General features: G+C 41.6%; 1 protein-coding gene across 5 annotated transcripts in view; it reads right to left on the minus strand.

The window, feature by feature from the left end:
- The window catches only part of LOC115648315, a 94,560-nt gene that overhangs the window by 30,475 nt on the left and 44,942 nt on the right, over nucleotides 1-19,143 (minus strand). Inside the window, exons 5-6 of one of the 5 annotated variants that reach the window (XR_003999519.1) lie at nucleotides 12,287-12,460; nucleotides 10,795-10,955 (exon numbers count right to left, since the gene is read on the minus strand). The exons of 3 other annotated variants lie outside the window; for them this stretch is intronic. The gene's annotated coding sequence lies outside the window, so the exon portion shown is untranslated. Of the gene's footprint in view, nucleotides 1-10,794; nucleotides 12,461-19,143 lie in introns of those variants that run through there. One more of the 5 variants, XM_030555698.1, reaches the window with a different exon arrangement.

Consider the following 19,143-nt stretch of genomic DNA (forward strand, 5'->3'; position numbering starts at 1 on the left):
TCCCACCCCCCAGCATTATCATTCTCGGAACTGTATACTTGAGGATTTTGTACAAGAACTACAGTGCCCTCTCGTGGCATTTCAACCTGAGTAAAACATTCATTTGACAATCATTGAAGAAATATGAAATATGAAATATAAATACATTTAATGTCTTTAATGGCTATGAATTTGAGTCCACTTTAGAGATTCATATTATAGAACACATTTAAGGGTTAAAAAGTCCCAAACCCTCTTAAAACAATATATTGATTACATGAATCTCTGGTTATTTAGCTAATACGCATTTTGTGAGCTAACACACAGTGCTTGGAAAACAAATTCAATTTTATTATACTTATTACAATCTCCAGGGTAGAGCAGAAGGAATGGGCTCAGTTTGACAGCAAAATTACTGTATGGTCTGACTGTTATTTACACAGTGCTACTGGTGCCCATGGTGATTAATTATTCGTGATGAGGTCAGAGGGTTTGATGCTCCAACATATTTCTGCAGGCAGAGCGGGATGAACAGCAGCAAAATTGAAAAGAGACGAGGGAAAGGCAAAAGGGGACACACCCCCTCCATCTATGGAAGCCCCTCTTCAGGTGCTCAGTGGACATAGGAGCTTGCAGGCAAGGAAACTGGGGATAGACCAGCTCAAAAGATAAATGGGGACCTAGGGAACTTGCGAGGCAAACAAACATTGAGAGATAAAAGACAAAGCCGAGCCTTTGAGAGCAGATTAGCTTCCCAGTCCAACCATTTAAATTTTTTTTTAAACATTTTCAATGACTGACTAATATTTTGGAGAAAGGAAGTCTCTGTTACACATTCAACACCCCTGAATCTCACATTCAGATGCACAAAGCATTGGCAACACATTCTCTGTGACTCTTACAAAGACCAGACTTGATCTTTTAGTAAAGAGATCCAGGAAATCCCACCTTCCTCTTCCCAAACCTTTCACCCACAGCTTAAAATAACCACTTTTTAGCTCTGCTTACACATAATAAAGAATCTAAATAAAAAGGCACAAACCCAATTAAAAAAAAATCTTTTGCAGAACAGTTTTAAGGTTCAGCCCATGGTCAATGGGGATGGTGCATGTACTTTGCTCCAGCTCCAGGAGGTGTTAGGCCTCAAACAAGCAAAGGGGCTCCTGGAGAGCAAGGGGTGTGGGACTGCTGCACCTCTGCTTGACAGAGTGCAGAATGCACTTGCCCTCCCTCTGCTGAGAGTCAGTTCCATTGTCAGTACTGGTGTAGGGACAGTACACTGCTAGCACCAGCAGCCAAATGCAGTTGTTACACTCAGGGGAGCACAGGCTGCAGCTGTGCCTCGCCCTGCACAGGGAAAAGGAAATGCGCCTTTTATTGTCCTCTGGTCCCCTGCTAATATTTGTGCCCTCATGCAGGACTGGGTATAGTCTTGCATTAAACATATTGATCATTACGTTCTAAGGACAACACAAGCAATAGGTATTATGTAAAAAAAAAACAAAAACCAACCAAACCCCAAAACCCCACATTATTAAAAAGTACTCCTACTACAGTTTCCAAGAGCTTCTAGTCTTGCCTTAGGCACCAAGTTCAGATTTCCTGGGAATCAGAAGGAATGAATACAGTTTCCTTTTAGGATTTCTTTGCTTTAAGGAATGCTGTAGGAAAAGTTATAAAGCTATCTTAAAAACATTGCTCTGAACTACTGCAGAGTATGAAAAGGAAGCCTCCTGTGGCTGGTCTCTATTAAGGGGAAGAAATCAGTTCACAGAGTAGCTCAGTTTGGAGCACTGCTTGCACAGAACACAGTTAAGGGTTCTGCTGCTTTTTATTTTGCCTCTGTTGAGGATCGCTGAGAACAGAGTGATGCAAGGGTTTGGTTTACTCCTCCCTCCAGAATCTGGATGTAAATAGGCCTTAATTTCCCCTGCTCTGCTGTCTCCCTGATGGTAAGGTGACGTTGACCATTTGCTCTTTTGGCAAAGCTGAAGCTCCTCTCCATTCCAGGGCAAAATCATAGTCCAAATGAAAGCACAAATCAGATCCTTTGGCTCAATAGTCATTGGCCCTCCCTAGACCGAACAATCCTTGTAGTTTGCCCTCCTAGAACCCAACAACCATTTTTGCACTTCCTGTGCTGAATAATCTTTCACTCCTCTGTGCAATGGTCTTCCCCTTTCCCTGTCAATCAGTGGCTAACTACAGTCTGTATTGCAGGGCCTGGCCTTAACCGTCATTTTAAACCTTTGGTGAATGGGTTTCTGCACCTGCATCCTAGGGGGCATTTTGGGGAGGAGGGTCTGTGCTCTCCCCCTCTACTATGAGATCCAATATCACAAGGCAGTGTCTGCTCCAACCCAAGACTGCCTTTTTCCTCTGTTTCCCAAAGCTACCTCATGTGATGCCTTTTTCTGGTTACATCTTCCTCAGCCCTGACAGCCAAATACCTTACAAGCTCCACTCCCAGCTCTGCTGGCAATCACATGAGCCCTAGCCCATGGTGAGCTTCCTCACAGCTGGATCTACCTCCTACTGAAAGCAGTTAGCTTTCTAAATGCTGCTTCCCCACTGGCTTTCCATTTCTCTCAGTGCCCCCAGCCTATTGTATTAATTCCCCCTGCAGAAGGGAGCAGCTTTGGAAAAATATCCCAGAGATGGGAAACCACTTGGACCAGCCCTTTAGGAAATAACAGATTCTTCTCTTCCACAGAGAAATACAGGTTGCGGAGGGGGCCTGGAGAAACTCCACTGGCCTGTCCAAAACACTGTAGGGGACTGGTCCAGAGGAAGGATTGATTCCTAGAAGATATCTAGGACCAATTCAGCAATACTTGCTCATATGAGAAGTTAGCTTATCACAAGTCTCTACCATCCAGGCCTGTGAGCACTCAGAATTAGATTGCAGCGCTAAATAAATCTGTGCAGCATTTGCTTCATGGTAAGAACTCAGCTTCCCTCCCCCCCAAAAAAATCGCAATAGCAACTGTGAAGGTCTCAGAATAAACCTCCACAGGAGACCTGAATGCAACTCAAAATGGATCGGACCTAAATCCTTACTCTCCTCCCTGCACTGTTTTTCATCCCTGACATAATTACAGATCACTGGAGAGAGAGAAATAAAACCAGCCCAAGGCTGTCTCAGACAATTACACTAGTTATTTCAAACAGAACAAAAGAATGTCAGGGTTGACCATACCAAATGCTGCTGAAAGGCATAAGGAAACCAATAAAGAAAAGAAACACTCCATCTACATGAGCACCATAAACTTTTGAGCAATGTTGTTTCAGTACAACGCTGAATATAAAATCTAGACAAATTCCTCAAACTGGTCAAATTGTACCATATGAGAATATAATTACAGTATCAAATATCTTTCCTAACATTTAAGATTAACCTACCTCCCTCCAAGAAAAAACACAATGTGAGAAAACCTGGAAGATTGTTTAATCATCCCCAAAAAAGGAGTTTTGCTTTTTTAAAATGAAATGACAGGGTTTTAATCTAATGCAGGAAATAATGTGCTCATTTCTATGCAATTAATTTGCTGGCTGTAAATTAACTGTAGTAAATTAATTGTAGACAAATGATCAAACATTTCTCCAATCTTTAATATGCTTTCAGCTAAACCAAAGTCAGTCAGTCTGCCCCCCACACCTCCAGCTTTCACATAAGCCCTTTTTCCATACAATTCATTATATTTTACATGTCCAACATCTTAGATAGTTCCTTTAAAGTCTCTCTCAGTCAAAGGCCTGTACATTGTGCTGGACCACTTTCTTTTACTGCCAAGAATCTTGAATTTCTTTCCTGGCTGACAGTAATTATTCAGTTCATGGATATAAATCCTTGCTGTTCTCCATTTGGGCAATTCTTAAATTCTTTGTGATTTTAACTGAAAAAACTTCTCATTCAGTCAGTTCAGGAAACTCTGGAGACTGACAATTCAAACATCAACTTCAATTTGTCTTTAACATTCTTCACTTTTAATCCTTTCCTCAGCCACTTGAAAGCGCTCAGCAAGTTTAAAAAAAATAATCCTGCCAGAAATGTTTTTCTTTTCTCCTCTTGCCCCAGAGTCCCTTGATGAAGACTCTAGGAAGCAGTATGCTTGTGTAGCTCTAACTGATGGTCTCCTCAAACTAAACAGCAACAAAGCTGAATGCCATTTAAACCCTTTTCCCATCTGCCCCAGGAAAGAATTTATAGGGTAGTGAATATTTAGTGATGCACACATGTAAACAGTTCTCTGAAGATGTCCACACAGTGCGCAGATGCGGTCAAAAAAGCAAACAGGATGTTAGGAATCATTAAAAAGGGGATAGACAACAAGACTGAGAATATATTATTGCCCTTGTATAAATCCATGGTATGCCCACATCTCGAATACTGTGTACAGATGTGGTCTTCTCACCTCAAAAAAAGATATACTGGCACTAGAAAAGGTTCAGAAAAGGGCAACTAAAATGATTAGGGGTTTGGAGAGGGTCCCATATGAGGAAAGATTAAAGAGGCTAGGACTCTTCAGCTTGGAAAAGAGGAGACTAAGGGGAGATATGTTAGAGGAATATAAAATCATGAGTGAAGTAGAGAAAGTGGATAAGGAAAAGTTATTTACTTATTCCCATAATACAAGAACTAGGGGTCACCAAATGAAATTAATAGGCAGCAGGTTTAAAACAAATAAAAGGACGTTCTTCACACAGCACACAGTCAACTTGTGGAACTCCTTATCTGAGGAGGTTGTGAAGGCTAGGACTATAACAGTGTTTAAAAGAGAACTGGATAAATTCATGGTGGTTAAGTCCATTAATGGCTATTAGCCAGGATGGGTAAGGAATGGTGTCCCGAGCCTCTGTTTGTCAGAGAGTGGAGACAGATTGCAGGAGAGAGATCACTTGATCATTGCCTGTTAGGTTCACTCCCTCTGGGGCACCTGGCATTGGCCACTGTCGGTAGACAGATACTGGGCCAGATGGACTTTTGGTCTGAACCTGTACAGCCGTTCTTATGTAAAATGAACTGTCATAATAAAGTATCAGAGGGGTAGCCGTGTTAGTCTGGATCTGTAAAAAGCAACAAAGAGTTCTGTGGCACCTTATAGACTAACAGACTATTGGAGCATAAGCTTTCGTGAGTGAATACCCACTTTGTCAGATGTCATACCTGCGTCTTTGTCATAATAAATAAAGTCTATCACTTCCAATGACAAGCAAGAGCTCTTCATTAGTAATTAGAATCTCCAAAGGTTCAGTACCAGCAGATGCCCCTAAATTTTCATAGATTATTAGGGTTGGAAGGGACCTCAGGAGATCATCTAGTCCAACCCCCTGCTCAAAGCAGGACCAATCCCCAAATGGCCCCCTCAAGGATTGAACTCACAAACCTGGGTTTAGCAGGCCAATGCTCAAAACCACTGAGCTATCCCTCCCCTCCATGCTTAGCCAAAGTTTTGGAGTCTGCAGACTTGGACTGGATTTGTCACAAAAACAGGCTCTTATAATATTTCCCTTACTTTTCACTTCCAGCTAGGGAAGAAATGCCATTAGGACCACTTCTCTTTGGGGTAGCTATTTTGGCAGGAACCAGGAAGTGCCACAAGGAACCAATAACAATTGTATAAAAATGAGCACCACTGTTTTTGGACTCCACAGCCTGTTTATCTAGAACTCTGGGTAAAAGTGGAGGCCAGCTCTTTCATTCATACCAGTTGCCCATCTCTAGTTTTATAGTCTATACACACTGTGGTATATCTACATTGCAATCATGGGGTGTGATTGCAGCTCATGTGGATATGCCTGAGGTAGCTTTAATCTAGCTATCTTGGGAACCAGTAGCAGTGATACCATGGCAGCATGGCTCCACTGGCAGTGAAGATAGCTGGATTACCCAAAATAGTGAGATTAAAGCTAGTTTGATATGTCTACACTGCAATCACACCCTGTGTTTCATGCTTATTCTGAGAAGCAGCCCTCTGAGGAACAGCAATTACCAGTTTTGCTAGGTCTAATTTCAAGTTGTGTGTCATGTACGATTACCCAACAGGAAGTAAAACAAAACATTATCTATTTCACCTCATACTTGATCTGCTCTTCCATGCAGGCTGTGCACTAGGCATATTTTAGCATATCAGTGACATGTAATACTTCCATTAAGTTAATAAGAAACTTGTCAATGACTTTAATGGAAGCAGGATTCAGCCCAGCTGATGTTGATGTGAGGCATCGAACTGATACTCTAGATTAAAACCCTGTCATTTCATTTTAAAAAAAAGTCATCACATCTTGTTTATCTCTGCAGAGAAAGGTGGCTGTGCAACTTGTGCTTACAATGGGAGGAGGACTGGACTACTGTAAAACTTATAGGTTATTTCATATATAAGATGCAGCACAAGTTGCACAGCCACCTTTCTCTGCAGAGATAAACAAGATGTGACTTTCAGATTACTTATTAAGATAAGCAAGACTGATAAATTTTCTTTTGAGGCACTCTACAGTCATAGACTGTAGTGGTTAGTTAAGCTTACTTAGTGTATCTAATCTATCTATATATCATTGCTACAACACAAGTCTCAAGTGATGTTGGGCAAAACGATCTCCATTTAATTCACAATAACATCCTTATAACCAAAGCAAAAGGAGGAAACAGAGGCCTACTGGTAGCTAAGGAGGTCTTGGATGGAGCTGAGAGCCGACTGGAACCAGATTTCACACAAGAGTATGAGACGCTTCAGCTTTACCTCCTCTTTTAATTAACAGTTCTTTAGGAGGCAATTTTAAGATATTCAGGAAATATGAAAAATATACTAAGAAAAGTTTGCTTTATGTTGAAGTTACTAACACTGGCACAGTTAGTTCTGGCTTTTAAAGGAGCATTGCATTGAAGCTTTCTGGATTGGAATTTTTTGCATGAGTAATTGTCCGTATCGTACTTGATGTTCCAAGCAAGTTCATGTATGATCCAAAAGAGAATAGTTTTTACATATTTCCAGCTGGACTCAAACACCTAGGACATGCAGTATGAATGGGCCATTGCCTTATTTCCAGTATAAGATTTCACTGGTAATCATGACTGAAATCCATAGTATTTATTATTTTGCTTTCATTCCAAGACCTCGAAGTACAAGGTGCTGTCAGAGACCTTTCAGGAGCTCTAAATTCACAAATACCATGAGTTAGAACCACCTGTGATTAAATTTACTGTAATAAATAAAATTTGACTTTTGCAAATAGGCATCATCGACAGTGCTGGAGGATTCTCTGCACATTTAAGTTTTTAAACCACAAGTTGAGGATTTCAATAGCTCAGACATAGGGCAGGGCTTGTTACAGGAGTGGGTAGGTGAGATTATGTGGCCTGTGTTGTGCAGGAGGTCAGACTAGAAGATCATAATGGCCTCTTCTGATCTTAAAGTCTATGAGTCTTAGTGAAAGAATGCCCCTCTTTCATTTTATCATTAGGAATGTTTACACTTACAAAGTCAATAGAAGACTTCTTTCCTGGGATATGACAACTAAGCCACCATTCCATCTCCACTACCACCTTTCCCTCACTCGCAGCTGACATTTTATAGGAAAAACATCCCATAAACATCTCATGTTTTTCTTATATTCCATTTGTAAACCTCCAAGGTCAGGGGACAATATTTGAACCACCAACAATTCCATCCAAGGACTCTCAAGCCTTTTTTCTGCCCACAGGCATCTCCTTTAACATCAACGCTGGTTGTTGGATAATTTCCCAACTGGGTTTACATAATCTAACATGGAGACCCAAATAAGGATATTGGTTCATTGACTTCTGAAGCCACTTACACCTGCAATGTAAATATTGTAAATTTTCCCACTTATCCTAAATTTAGGAATTAGGAAATACTGTAATAAACATTTTCTAATCACATCCAGCAATGTTATATAAAAAATGAGAAAAATTCTGTCACAGGTGGTACAATGGATTGACAGCAGGAAGGTGTTTTGGGTTATCTCAGGAACGTGGGTCAGTAATAAAAGCTGGTCACTGCAGCCTAAGGCATTCTGCAGGTGAACGCTGCTGCAATAGCTATCCAGATTGCTTCTTTATGGACTACTGAACGACTTCACTGGTCTTTGGATCAGGCCCTATATGCTTTTATGAGGGGGAAGTTTTACAATAGGTTGATGGTCTGGGAAGAAGTTTCAGTGTTTGAAGGCAAGTGGAGTTGAACTGGAGAAAAGGAAGTAGGATTTTGCCTTGGAGAGTGATCCCTACAAGGAATCTGTGACCTGCAGATAACCATTATTCATGAAGCATTCAGTCAGATAAAAGCCCTTCAGTTAATGCTTTAAACTGAAGGCCTGCAGAGGGTGAAACTGCTGGAAGACCCTGATTACCAAACCGTCAAGTGTCTCTGTTTTTCAAATCTGTGAAGTGTAGCTAAAAGAGGCACTAGACAGTGAGAAGGCCTGTCTTTTCAATAAGCATGAGTAACAACTGAGATAAGTAGGCAATATTAATTGAAATGCCTTTTTCCAGGACAAATGTATCCAAGTCTTTGTGTCAATCCTAATTGTTATTAGCACAGAGAATGTTAGAATACCAGTAATACTAATATGCAAAAAACTCTTAATTTTTTTCCCTTTATTAAATAAGGATTTCATCTGCTATTCAGAATGTAACATGCCTAGAAGCAATGACTGTGCCCCTCTTGGAGAAAGGTCAAACTTAAAACACTAGCTTTTTATGGCCAGATTCTGCCTCTGTTACTTGCACTGAGTCTTTATTCTGTCAGTAGTCTCCCTGAAATGACTATAGCTTCTGGAAGAGTAAGATAATACTCAGTGTCTCACCCTGAATGGATACATCTCTGGCTGTAGCACTAGTGAAGTTCTTCCGTCTGAGACAGAAACCAAAGTGCTTGGGTCTAGAGGCTTTTTAAGGCAAATCTGAGTTTCAAAGGAATCAAATTTGAGGGTCAGTATTGCCCAGTGGAGCACCAAATTAGGACTCAGGAGCTGCTTTCTATTCCTAGCTCTACCACTATCCCCCTGGGTGGCCTTGGGCGAGTCACTGAACTCCTTGTGCCTCAGTTTCCCCTTCTGTAAATTGGGGATTATGATACAAAAAATAGTTTACAGTATAAGCCACAAAAATACATTCATATAGCAGAGAATGGTGACAGCTGAATCTATATTATACCTGGAGTAGTCACTTAAATATAGTTATTTTTATAATACCACATGCATTAGGATATCCTACATGCTCATACGATTTCCTGAGTCCTGCAGCAGGTGCTTGAGGAAACAAGCAATTTAAATTGTGAGTGTCAATACTGATCAGTCCCATGTCTCTACATTGACTGAGTCTTATTTTTAAAAGTTGAACATACTATTTTAGCTTATACTCTTTCTACTGAAACTTACTTTTTGTCTGGGTCACTTGCCCTCGAGGTTATACTCTTCTTTGGACTCTGGCCTGCCAACACTTCTCCCCCCCCATATTTCTTCCGCTTTCTGCTTTAGCCAAGGGCAAAGACTTTATCATTTTAAATTTAGAAGAAGCTGAAGGCATTGTTTCTCCAAATCCAATATCCTGCTGGCATGATCTCAATCCTGACAGAGAGCAGACTGCAGCTCTTCTGGAGCAGAGCAATGGCACTTGCCGAAGCTGGGACAGAAGGAAATATTTCACAGGGGTGGGGGAGTAACCCCTGAGCTGCCGCCAAGAAATTCTTCATGATGCAGCAGAATCCTAAGACTACCTTACATCTCCCATCAGGGACAGCTGGGGCTGGATAAACAAGACTCCCATTTTAGCTTTACTAAATATAAAATTAAACATAAAATGTCTGAGAGGTTGTGATGAAGTGAGGAGAGTGGAGCAGGGGAGGCAGCAGAGGCAGTGGAGAGATAAATATACTCAGTACATGTGTTTTTATTGTAACATGTACCTAAAACACAAACCGGTAGGCAGACACCCAGAACAGGAAGCGAAATTCAAGTCAATCTAACTTTAAATGCATTTCAAAATACCAAAAAGCCATAAGTGTCCACCTCTGCAATCTAGGGTGTGGTCAATGATGGAAAAAGGAAAGGATGGGGGTGGGTTGTGAGGTAGCAAACACTGGTATTTGTTCAATACCTTTAGTGAGATCCTGACAAAAATCTTAACTTCCCGTTTTTTTTTTAAAAAGTTCAAGCTCCACGACCATGAGGGCTCAAAAGTGAACCCTAAAGGCTCCTTAAATAGAAAACAAAAGGTACCCTAAGTTCTTTTGGAAAAAAAAGTATCAGAGGGGTAACTGCAGTGTTGAGCTGGAGCCAGTTCACAAGAACCGGTTGTTAAATTTAGAAGCCAGTGTAGAACTGGTTATTAAAGGGGCAGGCACGTGGACCACATCTGGGCCGCGGGACCGTCCCATCTGGCCCACCTGAGTTCCCAGCTGGGGAGGCTCCCCCGGTCCCTCCCCCCCTTGCAGAGCCCCAGCACGCTGTGATGCCAGCGCCAATGGTCTGGGCAGCTCTACCACTTTGAGCAGCATGGTAAGGGGGCTAGGCTCGGGCGAGGGGTTGGATAAGGGGCAGGGAACAGTTGGAGGGGGCAGAGGTTCTGGGGTGGTGGTCAGGGGACAGGGGGGTTGGGTAGGCATGGGAGTTCCAGGGGTTTGTCAGGGTGGTGGTGGATGGGATCGGGGCAGTCAGGGGACAAGGAGCAGGGCGAGTTGGATAGGGAGTGGGGTCCTGGGGGGTCAGTTAGGGTGAGGGGTCTTGGAGGGGGTGGTCAGGGGACAAGGAGTGGGGGGGGTTGATGAGTTGCGGGTTCTGAGGGGGGCAGTCAGGGGCTGGATGTGGGTTGGGGTCAGATGTGGGGGGAGAAGAGACAGGCACGTGGGGCTTGTACTCAGCACGCGGTTCCCTACCGGGTCTTCAGCGGCACTTCAGCAGTGGAGTCTGTGGGTGCGTGTGTGAGCGCACGTCTTCACTCGCTCCAGGTGAAGGACCTGCCGCCGAAAACCCAGAGCGAGTGAAAACAGCCCCCTCCCTGCCGCTGCCGAAGTGCTAAGAGTCTTGTGGTACCTTATAGACTAACATACGTATTAGAGCATAAGCTTTCGTGGGTGAATAAAAGCTCATGCTCCAATACGTCTGTTAGTCTACAAGGTGCCACAGGACTCCTTGCTGCTTTTTGGAAAAAAAAAGTCATGATTTTTGGGAGCCTTATTCATTTTTGAACACTAGAACAGGGGTTCTCAACCTTTTTCTTCTGAAGCCTCCCTCAACCTGCTAGAAAAACTCCAGGGCCCAGCGGGGAGTGAACTTGGGGCTCCGGGCCAGGGGGGGAATTCTTGGGCATATGCATGAGCGCCACCTCCACCCTCCACAGCAGGCCACCCACCCATCTAGGGCTGTGTTCCAGTGGCTCCCTGAGGGCTCTGCTGGACCCAGAGCCATCTGGGCAGCTCTGACCAGCTGTGTGAGCAGTCCAATGGGGCTGGGAGCTGAGGAGCAGCCACAACCCTGGGCACCAGCAGCAGAATGGGGAATGCCACAGCTGCCTGCTCCATGACACCCCCAGCCAAAGGAGCAGCTACCCTGCACTGCCTGGATCTGGCTTCCCACCTAGAACCTGGCCAGAGGGTGGGGCCTGAAGGGGGTTGGAGGGAAGAGAAGGAAGAGGAGGAGAGGGAGGGTGGAGCTGCCCCCAGGACTGCCCCACTTTGGCTTGAAAACCGCTGCACTAGAGGATGGCTACACTAGTACTTTTAATTTTCATTATATTACTGTCTTGGAATCATTCTATTTTAAAAAATAACCATTAAAAAAAAACCCACAAACCCCCCACACATCAGATTGTAAGTGCCATACCATTTTAATTGCTACCACTCAGCACTCTCTCATACCAGCAATGCCACAGAAGCATATTAATAACACCCCCTTCCTTTTATGTTCCTTTCTCATTAAAATTTCACATCACTACATAATTCCATTACTTGTATACTGACACCAAAATGTAAAATACAAAATGCAAGTTTTCAGAAGCACAATCAACACGATCACAGTAGAGACATATTTGAACTTGCAATACTCTCCATCCTCTTCCCTCCAGCTGCTTTCCAAGGCAGAGAGAGTAAACAGCCTTCTCCCAGCTTCCTTACTTTCCACAGCTGAGAGTGTAGGATGTTTACAGTACCTGCCACTCAGAGCTCTCAAGAATGAATCACAAATCAGCTGGCCAAGTACAGACTTCATAACTAAAACTGCAGGAAATACATAGACATCAAGTCAAAGGAAGAAAAATATCCACTACATTTTTATACCACAAAATTCTTACACTTTAAAAAAAAATTTCAAGATTTGTCCTTCTTTCTTGGTGTGTGACAGGGGAGGAATAGTAGAGGAAAGTCCACAAGAACATTTAGCTTGGCATCTTCAGAGGATATCCACCATCAGTTTGACAGTTGTGTTTCAAGACTTCATGCCAGCTCAACTTCGGACGAAGTTGTGCCTGCAGACAGAAGATATTTCACCATTTTAATTAGAGTGCATAAAAGCATGCTAACAAAAGGAAAATACAGAACACAATACACTGTCCAAACAGGATTCAAAGTTTTTAATTAATAGTAATAAAAAAAAAGAACGAACGAACTAGATGGGTTACAGGAATGTGGAAAACAACTTTATCTACTAGAAATAGCCACCCAGTGAGTCTAAGTACTCGGCCTACTTGCCGGGAAGCAGGATGGGAAAAATATGTAGCGTTAAGTCTTGTTTGCCATCAAGGCCTGTAGTGCACATATGAAGTGGCAGAACAGGCCATACTACATTATCTTTAATGTTTTATTTCTGGAAGCACCCACTGTGTGCTAGATGATGTAAAAATAAAGAGTATTCATTCATACTCAAAACACTGCTACTACCAAAGAGATGCAATATGGGGAATTTTATGGATTCAGATTAAATTAACCTGCAGAAGAGAAAAATTAGCTCGTTGCTGAAGAGGCAAGAGAGGGCTTTACAGTACTCTGCTTAATCAACAAAAGGTTTGAACTCATTCCAGGACTGGCTCTGGCACTGTTCTAATCAAGCTGTTCACTTATAGCAGAGAAGACTGGATGAAATTTGAAGCATCAGCATAAGGGCATGAACTACGTTTTATTTGGACCAGAGTTTACCATTCATGCATAACTCCTATATCATCAATTGCATCACTTTTGAAAAATCTGGCCAGTTATTTGGCAGCCTGATTTTCCCACTCATTTTTAGAACTCGTGACCCCAGTTAAGACAGAGGTGACTACATCATCGAGAGAGAGAGAGAGAAAGTGGCTATAAAGTAGCAGACTGATGCTTTGGCATAAGTAGAAGGGTCACAAAATTGTGCAAATCTGAAAAGTTCAAAGGGACTTGAACATTTAGACCATGTCCAACATTTAGATCACGTCCACAAGGCCAGGTGAACGGCCTCCAGATGGGATTAGGTGCCACACTTGCAGTCAGCTGGCAAACGTGGAGGTACGTAAAGAATTAAAGGTTTACTGCTCATCTTAGGCTCTCCATGAAGAGTAAGGCATCTCTAATTATCAACTAACAACACGAATTTTAAATAAGCTACCATGCAACTTTTCAATTTTGAACTCAGAATATATCAATTCTTAAAAATTTCATTTTAATTATTTAATAAGGTCAGAGGTTGGGTGCCTGTCAGAGACACTCGGTGAAAACAGAAACCATTGATTCCCAGCTGGGAAGCCAATCTTTGGGAGTGTCAGCAACCTTTCAAGAGGCAGGATGGCCTGGTGCTGGACCAGATACAAGTTAAATGAGAAAATAAATAGACATAAGCTCAGAAAAAGGAAAGAAGAAAGGGAATAAAATGTGTAATCGGTTGCTAGGTAAAAAGATGAGACTTCTCCAAATTAAATTGTCAATATGTTTGTCAGAAGGGACCACACTTCTATTAAACAGAGAAAGAAAGAAGTCAGGAAATTCAGCTGAAGATTCCCATGGTAGTTTGAACACAACCCTTTTGTTGATACATCTCTGATGGGATTTCATTATTAACTTTAGAGGACAATGTTGTTAGTTCTTCCAAGGGCTCCGACCAAACAAAGAAAAAACCCCAAATCCATCAGATTACCTATCATGACATTACCTCAATAGATATAGTCTGACAGCTCCGTTATGAATATTTTCACATAGCCATCGTGAATAGGGCTGTCAAGCGATTAATCACGCTGTTAAACAATAATATACTATCATTTATATAAATATTTTTGGATGGTTTCCACATTTTCAAATATATTGATTTCAATTACAACACAGTATACAGTGCACACTTTATATTTTTTATTATAAATATTTGCACTGTAAAAAAAATTTCTTCAATTCACCTAATACAAGTACTGTAGTGCAATCTCTTTATCATGACAGTTGAACTCACAAATGTACAATTATGTACAAAAAATAACTGCATTCAAAAATAAAACAATGTAAAACTTTAGAGCCTATGAGTCCACTCAGTCCTAATTCTTGTTCAGCCAATCACTCAGACAAACAAGTTACAAGAGATAATGCTGCCCACTTCTTGTTTACAATGTCACCTGAAAGTGAGAACAGGCACTAAAGATTCATATGTCCCTTCAGCTTCAACCACCATTCCAGAGGACATGTGTCCATGCTGATGACGGGCTCTGCTGGATAACAATCCAAAGCAGTGCAGACCAATGCATGTTCATTTTCATCATCTGAGTCAGATGTCACCAGCAGAAGCTTGATTTTCTTTTTTGACGGTTTGGGTTCTGTAGATTCCGCATGGGAGTGTTGCTCTTTTAAGACTTCTGAAAGCATGCTCTACACTTGGTCCCTCAAATTTTGGAAGGCACTTCAGATCTTGGGTCGAGTGCTGTAGCTATCTTTAGAAATCTCAGATTAGTACCTTCTTTGCATTTTGTCAAATCTGCAGTGAAAGTGTTCTTAAAATGAACAACATGCTGGGTCACCATCAGAGATTGTTATAACATGAAATATATGGCAGAATGCAGGTAAAACACAGAGCAGGAGACATTCAATTCTGTACACTTTGTATTCTGCATTGTAATTGAAATCAATATATTTGAAAATGTAGAAAAACATCCAAAATATTTAATAAAAATCAATTGGTATTCTACTGTTTAATCATGATTAATTACACTATTAATGTTTTTAATAGCGATTAATTTTTTTTTAGTTAATTGCATGAGTTAACTGTGATTAACTGACAGCCCTAGTAGTGAATTCTATATGGAAAATAGTTTTCAAAGTTGGGATGGCTACCTTATAGCATCCCATCAGAAACATTTATCTATTACAGTCAAACCTCACGATAACGCGAATTCGGATACAGTGCAATCATAAATTGGCTCCCCTTTAAGGCCGTAATACTGTTCGCATTTTGCTGGAATACTTTTTTTTTAAAGACATTTATAAATAAACTGCGTTCTTCCGGTCTTATAGGATAAAGTGACTCGTGGCCATTGCAAACCCATTGCACTTAGTTCTCAGGTTGTACATGTGTATGGTGTTTGCTTATGAACCTGTTATTAATTTCCTATATTAAAAAAAAACTTTACCATTATGGATACACCAGTTCGCAAACACAAGTCGTTTTCTGCCTAAGAGAAATTGTACGCCCTGGATCAACTAAAGAAGGGCAGACAACAAACTCAGCTTGCTATAGATCTAGAAATTAGCGAGTCCACTCTGCGAGGGTGGAAAAAACGCTCTCTAGCTTACCCTGCATTCTTGAAGAGGAAACTGGTTTACAGCGTAAAAAGGTCAAGTTTGCTAATGACGAAAGCCTAGATTCAGCTTGTACCAATGGTTTGTCCAGGCTCATTCAGAAGGAGTTCCCATTTCTGGCCCTATTCTGAAAGCTCAAGCAGAGAAATTTAATTGCCTTATCAATGGTAATGAATCCAAATTTAAGGCGAGTAATGGCTGGCTGGACAGATTCAAGAAAAGTCACACTATAAGCCAAGTTCTTGTGTCTGGGGAAATCCACCCAGCTGATAAAGAGGCTGCTGATTCCTATCCAACTGAGCTTAAAAAGTTGCTGGAGGAAGGTTGCTGAACAGCCGATCAAGTTTACAACTGTAACAAGACTGGTTATGCTTTAAAATATTACCCGATTGCATCCTCGCAACCAGGACTAATAGTCACAAACGAGAAGGCTTTAAGCAGAGGAAAGACCAAGTCACTCTCTTGTTTTGTGTCAACAAATCTGGCAGCCAAAAAGTCAGACTTCTGATGATTGGAAAAGCGAGGTCTCCCAGATGTTTTTGTCATGGTGATATGAGGGCCCTTCTCTTTGAATACATCAACAGCAAGAATGCATGGATGAATAGCTCCATATTTAAAGATTGGTTCCATAAAACTTTCATGCCAGCCATTCGGGCTCATTTGTGAAAACTCAAGCATCAGGAAAAAGTTGGATAATTGCCTTGCCTACCCACTAGCGGAAAAACTTGTCAGTCGTGACGGCAAGATTAAAGTCTCTTATCTCCCAAAGAACACAACATCAGAAATCCAGCCACTGGACCAAGACATCATATCGGTATTTAAGCAAAACTATTGTTGAAAAATGATCAAGCGGATGACAACTCCTCCATTGACGCATCACTGGCATCACTCAATTTGAAAGAAGTCTGTGACCTCGGTGGGAAAGCCTGGGATGCTATCTCTGCATCTTGCATTGAACGATGCTGGATAAAGGGTCCAGCTTTTCCATCATCTACACACGATGATGGTAACGACAACGAGCCTGAATTTACAAGATTCACTGAAAACGACGTACGTTTAGCCAAAGAAGCACTCAGAGAATATGAGCACTGTCATCAACTGGTTTTTAGCAGATGACATTTGCCCCATTTATGAACACATCTCAGATGACAAAATTGTTGCAAATGTCAGCAGGAAGAATGAAGTTGCACCACCAGAGCCCAAAACCAGTGGTGCTAATGACGAGGACAATGATGATGGCACCTCAACTCCCCCACCAAAAGTGTCTGAGGCAGTAAAGCACCTAGAAGCCAGTTTGAGGTGGCTGAAACTCAAGACATGGATAGCGTCAAAATCCTCCAACTCAGAAGCATTCTTGACTTTGCTAGAAGTGAACAGTCTACGGCAAATAAGCAGACCACACTAGATAGCTTTTTTGAGAAGTGATGAAATTTAAAATTATGGAGTCATTTAGCCACATTGACTTTGCACGCTGCACAACGATTAGTATAGTCAATTTCACGTTTCTTTCATGTACATGTAATTAAATTACTACTTTTGTGTTTAAAACACGCTGGGATAACTTTTTTTTTTTTTTTTTTTTAAACACAAGACTTAAACTGACCTGCTTGAAATGGTAAATTTTCGTAACCCCGCTATAAAGCGACCCCACATTTATCACAATCAAATTTTTCAGACCTCAATTATCCATTTCAAAGAGCTTACAATCAACACAAGTGACAAGAGACAACAGGTAGATGACAGAGTAGCAGTGAAATGATTGCACCGAGCGTATGTTTTGTATTTTTATTACTTTTCTATCTATTTACCACCCCTCTCTTCAACCTTCAGTCTTCTTTATATTACCATAGCATAGGAGTTGATTGAGACGGACGGCAAGGGAATGGGTACTCTATTGGAAAAAGCAGCTATTACTTCCTGTAGGGTATGCCATTAATTTTGGTTTTATTATAATCAGTGTTTACCCCGGCATATCAGATATTTCATCTAATACCTTTGAAAATGAAGGTAAGGTTTGTGGGCTGGGTGGGAGACAAAGGAGAAATAATAGAGATTATATCAGCCCTCCTAACTGAAGTAGCATGACTACCATTTGTTAGACAGGTTTGCAAAATGGAGGTGTATGTTGGCTCCTCATCTACTACTAGATGTCCAGGTAGCAACAGTAGCTGAGGGTATTTCTCTGCCATCTGTCTGATAAGAATACTGCAACCTTTCCTTTTAGATGCAGAGTTCACCGCTATTATTCATAACAATCTCACCCCAAAGTTCAATTACTGCAGTGGATGCTATCTAGGACTGCACACCTTTAAGTCCTCCTTGAAATTTTAGAGATTGCAGATGTTGCTTATAAGTCGCATATAAGTGCTGTGCAACACTACACTACCATGCTCTGTGATACGCACACTTTCATTTGGCTTCAGAGTGATGTTTAAAGGTGTTGCTTTTGACCTATAAAGCCCCTAAGGGTGATGGCTCCAGCTAATAGAGAGACTGTCTCATAAAACTTACAGAAATACTACAAAGCTGGAATCAGCTGGGACACCTGAAACAATAGTCCCCATTTTAACTGGAAAGGAAGGGTGGCAGGCCATTTTCAATGAAGAGTCCTCTATTTTGGAGCTTAAGTCCACCTCCACTGTCAGAAAGAGATCCAGATTCTCAGAAATGCCCATTCTTTCAGCGTTTCACCAACTGGCGTAGAAGTGAGAAATAAAGGAAAATGTATGGTATCTTGGAATTCTGGATATCAATGCACCAGAATGTAAATGTTTTAAAATGTAAATAATGAACAAGTGTCTAGAGATAGAAAGATTAATTTTTAAGTCTCACTAACGTGCTTCTGGAAGAGTCAAGAAATACACAGTATTTTCAAGATAGCACTCAGGGGGAGGGAAGAAATTAAGGGCAGATTTATTAATCTACATCTTGGGGCCTCACATGCTAAAACTGTGAATTAGCAGAGTATCTGTGTGCTTTCATGGGGGAGGGAGCAGAGATGTCAAGACCTAGGACCTTCAAAAAGGTCACTATCCAGGCCAACTGCTGTTTGAATTCAGTGTTTTACTTCACTATAACCTATGCAGTGTTATCCAGGATGCCTCAATGCCCAGTATGACCACATGGTGAACTCAAAGAGCAGCAGATGTAGGAATTCCTAGTACTGACACGGCTGGACCTACTGGGGTTAAAGTGGGGCAGCAACTGTACAGGACTACAGTTTAGCAGAAGAAATTAAGGTCTGGGGAAGTGGGGAGGGTGAAGATAGGCTGCTGGAAGAAAAGCTTGTTCCTCAGTACTTAAAGTAGCACAGTACCAGTGGGCCTGAGCCTGGGTTAGCCCCAAACTGTCTGTTCTCATTAAGTTTACCCTTCCATTCACCCCACCAACCCACTATCCGTCACTAGATTTG

Source organism: Gopherus evgoodei, chromosome 3 (genome assembly GCF_007399415.2).
Source record: "Gopherus evgoodei ecotype Sinaloan lineage chromosome 3, rGopEvg1_v1.p, whole genome shotgun sequence".
Taxonomy (NCBI): domain Eukaryota; kingdom Metazoa; phylum Chordata; order Testudines; family Testudinidae; genus Gopherus; species Gopherus evgoodei.